Source organism: Mus musculus, chromosome 7 (genome assembly GCF_000001635.26).
Source record: "Mus musculus strain C57BL/6J chromosome 7, GRCm38.p6 C57BL/6J".
Lineage (NCBI taxonomy): Eukaryota > Metazoa > Chordata > Mammalia > Rodentia > Muridae > Mus > Mus musculus.
The window spans coordinates 123,932,698-123,943,002 of record NC_000073.6 but is presented as its reverse complement, the minus strand read 5'-3'; the positions used below and the strand labels follow the sequence as shown (position 1 = coordinate 123,943,002).

The 10,305-nt window shown below is 42.6% G+C and overlaps 1 pseudogene; it reads left to right on the top strand.

The window, feature by feature from the left end:
* The first annotated feature begins 793 nt into the window (after positions 1–793).
* Gm23788 lies at positions 794–929 on the top strand (annotated as a pseudogene).
* Positions 930–10,305: the final 9,376 nt, after the last annotated feature.

Sequence of the window (10,305 nt, the reverse complement as noted above, 5' to 3'; positions counted from 1 at the left end):
ACTCCTCAGGGGATGGAGGCAGGAAACATGCATGAGGTACAGCATACAAAGCCATGAAGAATTTGTCCTTTGGCAGTCAAGAGGGCAAGATAATCATCTGGTATATGTTATATGTGAGGAAGAAGGGCAAAAGCAATAGGGAACACTATGCATTCAGAAAACCACAGAGTTGAAGCAGATCAGACTCTTGAAGAAAAGTACAGATTCAATAGAGTATGAAGAAGGTAGGAAATGAAGCTGGCAGCTCAAAAAAAAAAAGGAAACATGAATAAAGCCATACAATGAGAGCAATAATAAAATTGATGATGCAGCAATTGTTGGCATAGAAATCATAAGACATAGGCCTGAGGAGATGGCTCAGTAGGTTTCTTGGGGTCATAGTATTTTATGACAGCGATAGAAAAGTAACTAATGCAGGTCCTCAGAACAAAGGTAAGGAGTGGCCTGAATCCATTGGCATCTGCAATTCTGGTACTGGGAATATGGAGACAAGAGGATCTCTGATGTTCACTGGACAGCCAGCCTAGCTGAATCAGTGAGTTTTAAGTTAAATGAGAGTCCCTGTGCCCAGAAATTGTGGAGAATGATTGAAGAAAATGCCCAGGATTGACCTCTGACCTCCATGTCCATGCATACACCTATACATATGTATATGCACACACACACATACACCCCATATAAGTTCCAGGCCAGCCAGGGCTATACAGAGTGTCTGTTTCTCAAAACGATAATACCAAAAAAATTGTGTGAGGATTAATAAATAATTCCAAGAGTTGTTTTTTCAAAGGAAAGAATAGTGTCTATGCCTTTTGGCTAAGATCAAGTGTAGCGGCTGTTCTTATCTGCTTAATATCTGATGTGTTTTTTATTCAGAGAAATAGCAACAAGGAAAAATGAAATGGAAGAGAGATAGAATGGTAAGAACTAATGAAGGGAAGAGAGACTAAGCTCTTACAAGGGAAAACAAAAAATACATAAAAAGGAAAAATTTTAAGGATACATTTTGCAGAATGCTCAATACTTTCCATGTTTGGAATATGTGTTGGAGATAAATAGCTGTTTAAAGCATAGCCTCCACCCACAAGGAATAGACGTTCTAATGAAGCATTTCTATTTTGTGTATATAATTGCATGGTAAGACACAACTCAAATTGAGAGTGGTATAACAGCAAAGAGTCGAACGTGGGGTAATAGCAAGGTTGGAAAATAAGCTGTGGCTGAATACAGAATTGTCAAGGATTTTTATTATATGACATCCAGCTCAAAACCTGGGACAGAAATTTTCCAGATAGGGTGTTTGGAAAAGTAGCTGGGTAGAAAAGTCAACTTATGTAAGGACCTCAAGCCAGGAAGGAGATTGCTCAGGCTCATGTAAATACGTTAACAGGGCTGGAGCAAACAAAGGAAGCAGAGATCTAAGGACATCAGGCAGGGTGACCAATAGTCCTCAGATGGCCAGAACATGGAAGATGGGTCCTAGAATTCTGGGTTTGAATTTTAAAGTTCAAGCACTCTTGAGTAAACTTGTTGGTTTGGTCACTGTGTTGCTGAGACTTTTCAGGACAGTGACCAGTATCTGAGAAAATAAGTTCAAGAAGGAGAGCATGATTACAGATCATGACTTCAGAGGCTTCAGCCTTTGTTCCCTTGGCTCCATGGATTCTGGGACAGTGGTGAGATAGAACATGGCTGTGGGGAGCAAACCTGTAGTGTTTCTCACTTTATGGAGACTAGGAAGCAAAGAGGGTGATGTCTTAATCAGGGTTCCTACTCCTGCACAAAACATCACAAAGCAAGTTGGGGAGGAAAGGGTTTATTCAGCTTATACTTCCACATTGCTGTTCATCACTAAAGGAAGTCAAGACTGGAACTCAAGCTGATCAGGAAGCAGGAGCTGATGCAGAGGTCATGGAGGGATGTTCATTACTGACTTGCTTCTTCTGGCTTGCTCAGCTTGCTTTCTTATAGAACCCAGGACTACCAGCCCACGGATGGCACCACACACAATGGGCCCTCCCACCCTTGATCACTAATTGAGAAAATGCCTTAGAGCTGGATCTCATGGAGACATTTTCTCAAGTGAGGCTCTTTTTTTTCTGTGATAACTCCAGCCTGTGTCAAGTTGACACACAACATCATCCAGTACAGGAGACAAGCAGAAAGGGTTCAGGACAACTTCAGAGGGTGACCTAATTCCTCCAAGGAAACCCAATTGTCCATAGTTTTGCCATCTTCCAAGTCTATTTAGAATTTTTAACTCACTTATGGAATGACCCACTGGTGACAACAGAGCCCTCTCATCCATTCACTTCTTCAAAGGTCCACCTGTGAACATTGCTTGTATTTGGGGACAAAGTCTTCAATATATGAGATTTTTTTTTTGGAGGGAACACATCATGTCAAATTTTAGAAATAATCCTACTGACAGACCTGAGAGAAACATGGTAGAACCCTCCATAGGGAAAGGATGGTAAAGATGGAGGAAATGGATGCACCAAAGAAATATTTAATATGCAAATGGTGCTGAATTTGTTCTTTTGGCATGAACTGTCAAATAAAGCTTCAGAGCTGAGAACTGTTAGTCACATGGGAATGTGCCTTGTTGCTCTATCCCCTTCATTCTTGGAACACAAATGGAAACTGGGTGTAGTGCTAACTCAAACACAGTCAAGAAAATATTTGGATGTCAGATTCAAACCTTTAAAAGGGATATTTGTCTGATGAATAAAGAATTAGGACTCTACATAATGAAGAAAAACAAGAAAAAAGAAAAACAGGGAGCCTGTGTTATTGGTGGCATCCCTCCTGAATTCAAAAGACATGTCAAGAAATGTGTTGTTCTTGCCCCCCAACTCTCAGACTACAATATTTAACTCTGAGGAAAATGTAACTGAATTATGAAGTCCTTTCAAAACCAGACATCTGACACATCTGTTATAGAAGCCTTATAAAAAGCACACTAGCTGCCTGTAAATTTTATAATTATGTTAATTCAAACTCAAAGACACTCCCATGAATTTTTAAGGAATATTTCCAACTCATATCACAGAGCTGGTTCTGCCTTCCATTGAGATGTGGGGAATATTCTTTGTACGCACTAAATTCTCTTCTTTAACTGCCCATGTCATGAGAGCTGCGGACTAGAATGAAGATGAGCACTGGAAAGAGAAGATAAAAGCTTATTAAACAACGGATCCTTAATCCAGGGAGACCTCAGCCAGACATCTAGACAGTTGAGAGCTTACTCTCTCACACCCCTAACCTGAGTGGGTAGCTTCAGCATGGACCACTGGAATCAACTAACCCAAAGCTCATTTTCCAAGATCCATCCATCCATCCATCCATCCATCCATCCATCCATCCATCCATCCAACCATCCATTCAACAAATCCATATTAAGCAATACTGTGAGCAAGTATTGCTTAGAAATTTGGGGTAAGTCAGTTAACAAAACAGACACAGGTCCCTCTAGTTGATTTTATATCATCAATGGGGATGGTAAGTAGTACTCAAATGAACAGTAAACACAATATACAAATGAACAGCACCATGCATTCACAGGTGAAAGCAGTTACACTACAAAAGAATAGGAAGGGCAAGCAAAGCAGTCTGTGCTCTGAGGAAAGATGTGGTCTGCAGTGTAAGCAAGATCTCGAGAAAGCTTTAAGGAGAGGAGGAGCTAGAGAAATTACCCAAGGAGCTAAAGGGAACTGCAACCCTATAGGTGGAACAACAATATAAACTAACCAGTACCCCGGAGCTCTTGTCTCTAGCTGCATATGTATCAAAAGATGGCCTAGTCGGCCATCACTGCAAATAGAGGCCCATTGGACTTGCAAACTTTATATGCCCCAGTACAGGGGAACGCCAGGGCCAAAAAGGGGGAGTGGGTGGGTAGGGGATGGGGGGTGGGTATGGGGGACTTTTGGGATAGCACTGAAAATGTAAACGAGGAAAATACCTAATAAAAAAATAAATAAATAAAAAAGGAGAGGTGCAAGAACATGAACATGGGATCTCTAGGAAGGAAGGCTGAATGGATGCATTTGATATTCCCCTCCAAATAGTCCAGGTTAATCTAAAACAGGATCTTTAGCAAGGAACACTACTAAGTTCAAAAACTGGGTGCTTTGCTTGTCGCCCACGAATAAACTCTCTGTGATAACCTATCCGCTCTTTAATATTCTGCATAAAATTTGCATACTCTACTCACCCCCTCATGACTGCAGAAGCCACCCTAGAGCTCTTCTGAAAGCACTTCACTTAAGACATTGTGGAATTGTAGGCTGCTACCTGTATCTTATGTAATGGTTACTGTTGCCATTTAGAGATTGCCATGTGACAGCTGTTCATCACTAGACAAGGGAGGTCTGGGAATCTCAGTATTTTTATGTATGAAGTAGATGAAGGTAACAATGATTGAATAGGCTTCTCATTATTATCTTCAGAGAAGCCATATGTAGAACACTTAACCTTGTTCTTGGCATAGAGTAAGCATTTAATTCAAGTTATCCTTGGGTAGTGACCTTGTCACTGCCATCTGTTTGTCCGTAATTCTAGTTTATCAATACTATACATAGACCCTAGCACATATCCGTAGGGCTCTAGGTAATGGAAGGCTGTTTGTCCAAGAACATTAAGGGGAAGGTACCAAAAGCCTGATTGGAAACTTCCCTGACTAGCTGGGAAGTAACCACCCATCCATTCACCAGGACGAGAAGTTAAAGCCCTTTCCCTATCCCCACAACCCATCCCCCACCACAAACACATACACACATACACACATGTATGTGCACACCAATATCTGAAATTACACTGAACAAGTCTGCCACTTATACAAATTATTTTCTGACCCCCCCCCATCTCAAAATATTTTCTTACTTTAAATTAAGACATTGTAGTGGCAACTATTGCCAACCTGATGGTATTGGGAAGCAGCAAGATCAGTGTTAAGCACACTTCTTGATGTGTCTGGAGACATTTTCAGAGATGATTAGAGGATGAGGGCTTTGACCTGCTGAATGGATTAATCCACTGACAGATTCAAAATATGCACAGACAGGGTCAGTGAGATGGCTCCAGGAGGTAAAGGCACTCACTGTCAGGGCTGAAAACCTGAGTTAATTTCTAGAACCCACATGATAGGAGACAACCGACTTCCACACCTTGTCCTCTGACCTCCACATGCATATTATGGAACATGTGCAAGGGAACGCATGTGTGCGTGCGCACACACACACACACACACACACACACACACACACACACACACACACACACACAAAGAGGGAGAGAGACAGAGAGACAGAGCAGTTAAAATTTAGCATGGGCTTATCAGAAGGTGGCAGAAATTGGGAAGTGGGGTGTAGTTGCATAAAGCAGGCCACTAGAGGCCTGTCCTCAGAGGGCTAAAATTTAACCTGGCCTCATCTGTTTGCTCACTGTTTCCTGTCCTACAGTAGTTAAATAATCTCTTGTACCACATTCTCCAGCCACAATGATATATTCCACCTAACACTTGGGGGCTAAGTGACTCTGGGGACCACCCACTTAAACCAGAGCCTAAACATCCCTCCCCCTTAGTTGTTTCTGCTGGGTGTCCAGTGCAAAATGTTCAATCACAGTGGTGCAAAAGTGACGAGCAGACACAGCAGTAAAATTAACTCTGTTGTGTGTGGTTGTAGGAGAAGAGTGGGGTGTGTGTCTTTGGAGTCTATGCCTCGAATGTCTTCATGAAGAGCATCAAACTGCGCTCTCCAATGCTTTGCTATGTGGATAAAAAGGCAGGCGTCAGTTTGAAAAGAGGATCCTCAAATCTCCTTGGTCACAATGTTGTGGGGTTTAAGAGTCCTAAGACCCATGATGCTGAGTTTGCTAGTGTGCCTCTGTACCTGGTAGTTAATGCCCCAAATCTGTAGCTGCCCAGGCTTCTTGGCATCGCATCAAGTCCTTTGTGTTTAGAAGCTGTGAGCCTCTCCAAGCTGCCTAAAGCTGAGGAACTGGAGGGGAAGCCACACTTTAGGTCAAGAGAGACTGGTGATGTTAGCATTCTCCACCCCCCTTCTTTTTCATTAATTTACTTATTTATTCACTTTACATCCCCCATCACAGCTACCCTCCTCTCCTCCATGTCCCACCTTCCAACCCTCTATCCCCATTAGGACCTCCTGCCCTTCTCCTCAGAGAAGGGGAAGTCCTCCATGAATAACAACCCATCCTGGCACATCAGCTGACAGCAGAAGTAAGTGAATCCTCTCCCAGTGAGGACTGACAAGGCAGTCCAGCTAGGGAATCCAAAGGCAAGCAACAGAGTCCAAGTCAGAGACAGCCCCTGCTCCAGTTGTTAGGGGACCCACATGAAGACCAAGCTGCGCATCTGCTAGAAATGTGTAGGGGCCCTAGGACCAGCTCCTACATGTTCTTTGGTTGGTGATTCGGTCCCTGTGAACCCCCACAGGTTAGTTGACTCTGTAGGTCTTCTTGTGGTGTCCTTGGCTTCTTAGGCTTCGTCAATCCTATCCCCCACTCTTCCAAAGACTTCCTGAGCTCTGCCTACTGTTTGGCTGTGGGTCTCTACATCTGTTTCCATAAGCTGCTGGATGAAGTCTCTCAGGAGACAGTTATGCTAGGCTCCTGACTACAAGCATAGCAGACTATCATTAATGGGGTCAGTGGTTGGTTCTCTCTCACAGGTGAGTCTCGAGTTGGGCCAGTCATTGGTTGGCCATTCCCTCAGTCTCTATTCCATCTTTATCCCTGAGCATCTTGTAAGCAGGACAAATTTTGAGTCAAAGGTTTTGTAGATAGTTTGGTGTCCTCTTGCCCCCAGTAGAAGTTTCATCTAGCTACAGGAGGTAGCCACTTCAGTCTTCATATCCTCAGCTGCTAGGAGTCTCAGCTAAGGTCACCCCTAAAGACTCCCAGGAGCCCTCCCTGTCCAAGACTCCAGCTTGTCTCGGAAATGCTTTCCTTCCACCCACCGACTGATTTCTATTCTCTCTCCCAACCCTCTCCTGCCCAGCCCCTTGGGGATTATTAGCATTCTTTCAATGAGGTACCTTGGGTACAAGTGTACAAGCATTAAGAGGCTAGCTCATTGTATTTTACTCAACGTTAGTAAACTGTAGTCTGTGGAGTGATTCCAGATCATTGACTCTTTTGTAAATACATTGTATAAATAAACTTTAAGGATTGACTCCTCTGTCTCCAAAAGGTCCTGGCTTATTAAGTAAAAGTCCACAGGTACTGAAAGATCTGCTCTGCTGTCCACTGTCCTGGTTTAGAAGTTCATGACCTAGAAAAATCATTTGCAAACAGCCTTCAGGTTGATTCTGGTGTTTTGTTTTGTTTTGTTTTGTACCAATGAAGTTTTGCTGAGATGCGGCTTTGCTCCTCTACATATTTGTGGGTGCATTCTAGCTACAATGATGGAGCTGACAAGTTATGGTCAGAAAGCCTAAAAGAAATAATAATAATAAAATTTCAACTGGCCCTGTACAGAAATATTGCTGGTCACTACTCTGAGCGAATAGGCTCTGCAAAGCATCTATATTCAAGAAAGTTGGGGTTGCAGGTGGAGCCGGAAATGACTCTGAGAATACCTGTTGCTCTCACAGAAGCCCTGCATTCAGACCTCAGTACCCACAATGGCCACAACTGCCTGCAGCTCTGGCTCCAGGAGATCTCACAATGTCTGCTCTCTGAGTACCTGAGTGTGTGTAGTACGCATAAACACATACAAGTTCACAGACATGCACATAAATAAAAATTGAAATATTTATTAAAAGGAAGTTGGGGGAATTAAGCCTACCCCCCAAAATATGGCAGTAGCTGCAGTCACACTGAAGATGACTCTGGGACAGGTGTTTGTCTCAGGAGCAGCAGACAAGTTATAATAGACACTGGCTGGTTTGTTTTTATTTTAACTGCACTGGGAGGTTGAGTCTAGAGTAGTAAGCACTATAGAGAAAGATATAGTCCAGCCATCTTTCTGTTTTTGTTTTTGTTTTTACTGTTTTGTTTTGTTTTACTTTGAGACAAGGTTTCACTAAATGCCTAAGTATGTCTTACACTTGCAATCCCCTGTCTCAGCTTTTAGAGTACCAGACAGACATTCTACCACACCAAAATAGTTATGCTGACATGAAATGGAGTGTTCTTACCAATTTTGTTGAAACAAAAGGCCTCCCAGGTTTCTTTCAAACTTGTAATCCCCTGCTTCTGCATTTCTGTTGCCAGGATAACAACCACGGTGACCCTGAATATCCTGGGCATTGTGATTTTCTTAACATTTATTTAGTTTTTAACTTTTAACTTTTTTTTTTGTTTTAGAGTTGTGAAACAACTGGAAGAATACAGGATGTGGGACAGGATAATCTGTAAATGTTTGCCTTAATATTTGAATAAAATAATGTAAGTGGCTTTTGAACTCCAGGGTTTGGTGAGGGAGTCAACATGACCTGCAATTGAAAAGGCCCAGCATTTCTGCCCTCCCCTCAGACCTCTCAGCACACTCTCCCTCTGCTTCACAGGTATCCTATAGTCAGGACCAGCAAGCTTTCAGGAAGCACTCACAAAACAACTCAGAAAGCCTAGACAGACTAGATTGGATGTATGGGGCAAAGCTGGCCAATCCCTTCCTTTTACTCTCAGTGATCGTATCATTTAAAGCAGTAAATATTGTATTCCTGTTTAAGAAGATGATCCTGGCCTTGCAGGGATATCTTTCTTTCTTTCTTCCTTCCTTCCTTCCTTCCTTCCTTCCTTCCTTTCTTTCTTTCTTTCTTTCTTTCTTTCTTTCTTTCTTTCTTTCTTTCTCTCTCTCTCTCTCTCTCTCTCTCTCTCTCTCTCTCTCTCTCTCTTTCTTTCTTTCTTTCTTTTTTCCCTGTGTATGTATGTATGGTATGCATGATTTATATATACGTATGTTTGCATGTATGCAAGCACGTGTGTGTGTGTGTGTGTGTGTGTGTGTGTGTGTGTGTGTGTGTGTGGTTGATGTGGAGTCTATGGGTTGAGACTGGATGGCTTCATCTGTTCTCCACCTTTTGTATTGAGACAGTGCAGGTCAATTAACCGCAGACATTACTGATTGAGCTACTTGGGCATTTTGCTCCTGAGCCCCTCTGCTTCCACCTCCTGTTGCATGGAGAGAGACAACATAGCATTTTTGTGGGGGCTGGGAATTCAGCACTCATTGGATGCTTCCATACCAAGTATTTTGCCATTGAACTATTCCCTCGTCTCTGGCCTTCTATAGAGTTAAAGCCTTTTCACTTAGGCAAAGCCTTTAGTTCTTCAGAATACATTCCACCATGTCTTCCCACAATCCTCCATGACATTGATGCTCTAAACACAGTAAGTTAGGCGTTGTTCTGTTAGTCTGTTATTTTTGTTATGTGCCCATGCTAGCCCTGTTATCTTCCTAGAATGCCCTAAGCCCCTCCCCCTTTCACCTGGCATAGTCCTGTGTTCTCAGGAGGACTCTCTGAACAGTAAGCTGCCTTGCCCAAGCCAGGCTAGCTGCATACTTCTCCACTCTCAGGGCTAGGTATCTCTATTACAAATCGCACTTAATATGCGGAATTCTAATCCTTTATCTAGGTGTTTGATTTGACTGCCCTGACTACCTGAGCTTTTTGAGAGCAGGAATTATGGCAATTCATGTCTATCTCCCTAACACCCAGTACAATATCCTGACACCAACTAGATGTTCAACAAAGATTTGCATAGTGAATGCTCAAGCAATTATTAGTAATAGAAATAAGAGTTCCCGTGCATTGAATGCTGTGTTTACAGCAGCTACCAATTTGACAGCTTTGTCTATATGATCTGAGTTCATGTATCAGTTCCAAGCATTTCTCATCCCACTCAGGTTTTTGCAATTAGAGTACAACTCCCCAATTTCACCATCGAGATACCGTATGATCTATAGCAAAGATTAAGCATCAGAGAGGTTGGTGGAAAGAATATCTGGGACCCTTAAATTACATTGAATCTGCCTTGCAATGAAGTCCATCCCATCTACTTGGGATTTAGTGTCCTTGTGCTCCATGTGCAGGAAAAGCTGACCAAATTCTTATTAAAGAAAAGATAAAAATAAAATGGTGGCATTTCAGTGGATTCTGCTTCATCGTCATCACTGAGCGCAATTAGGGGTATGCCCTGCTTTAGTGGAGTTGCTACAACATAAATGAACCCTAGCTGAGTACAAAGGGGCCCCAGAGACCTGACTGTGCATTCTCTTCCAGGCTGGGAAGGAAGAGAGTCCCTTTGTTTGGCCGTGGATGCTTTCCAAATTTAGAG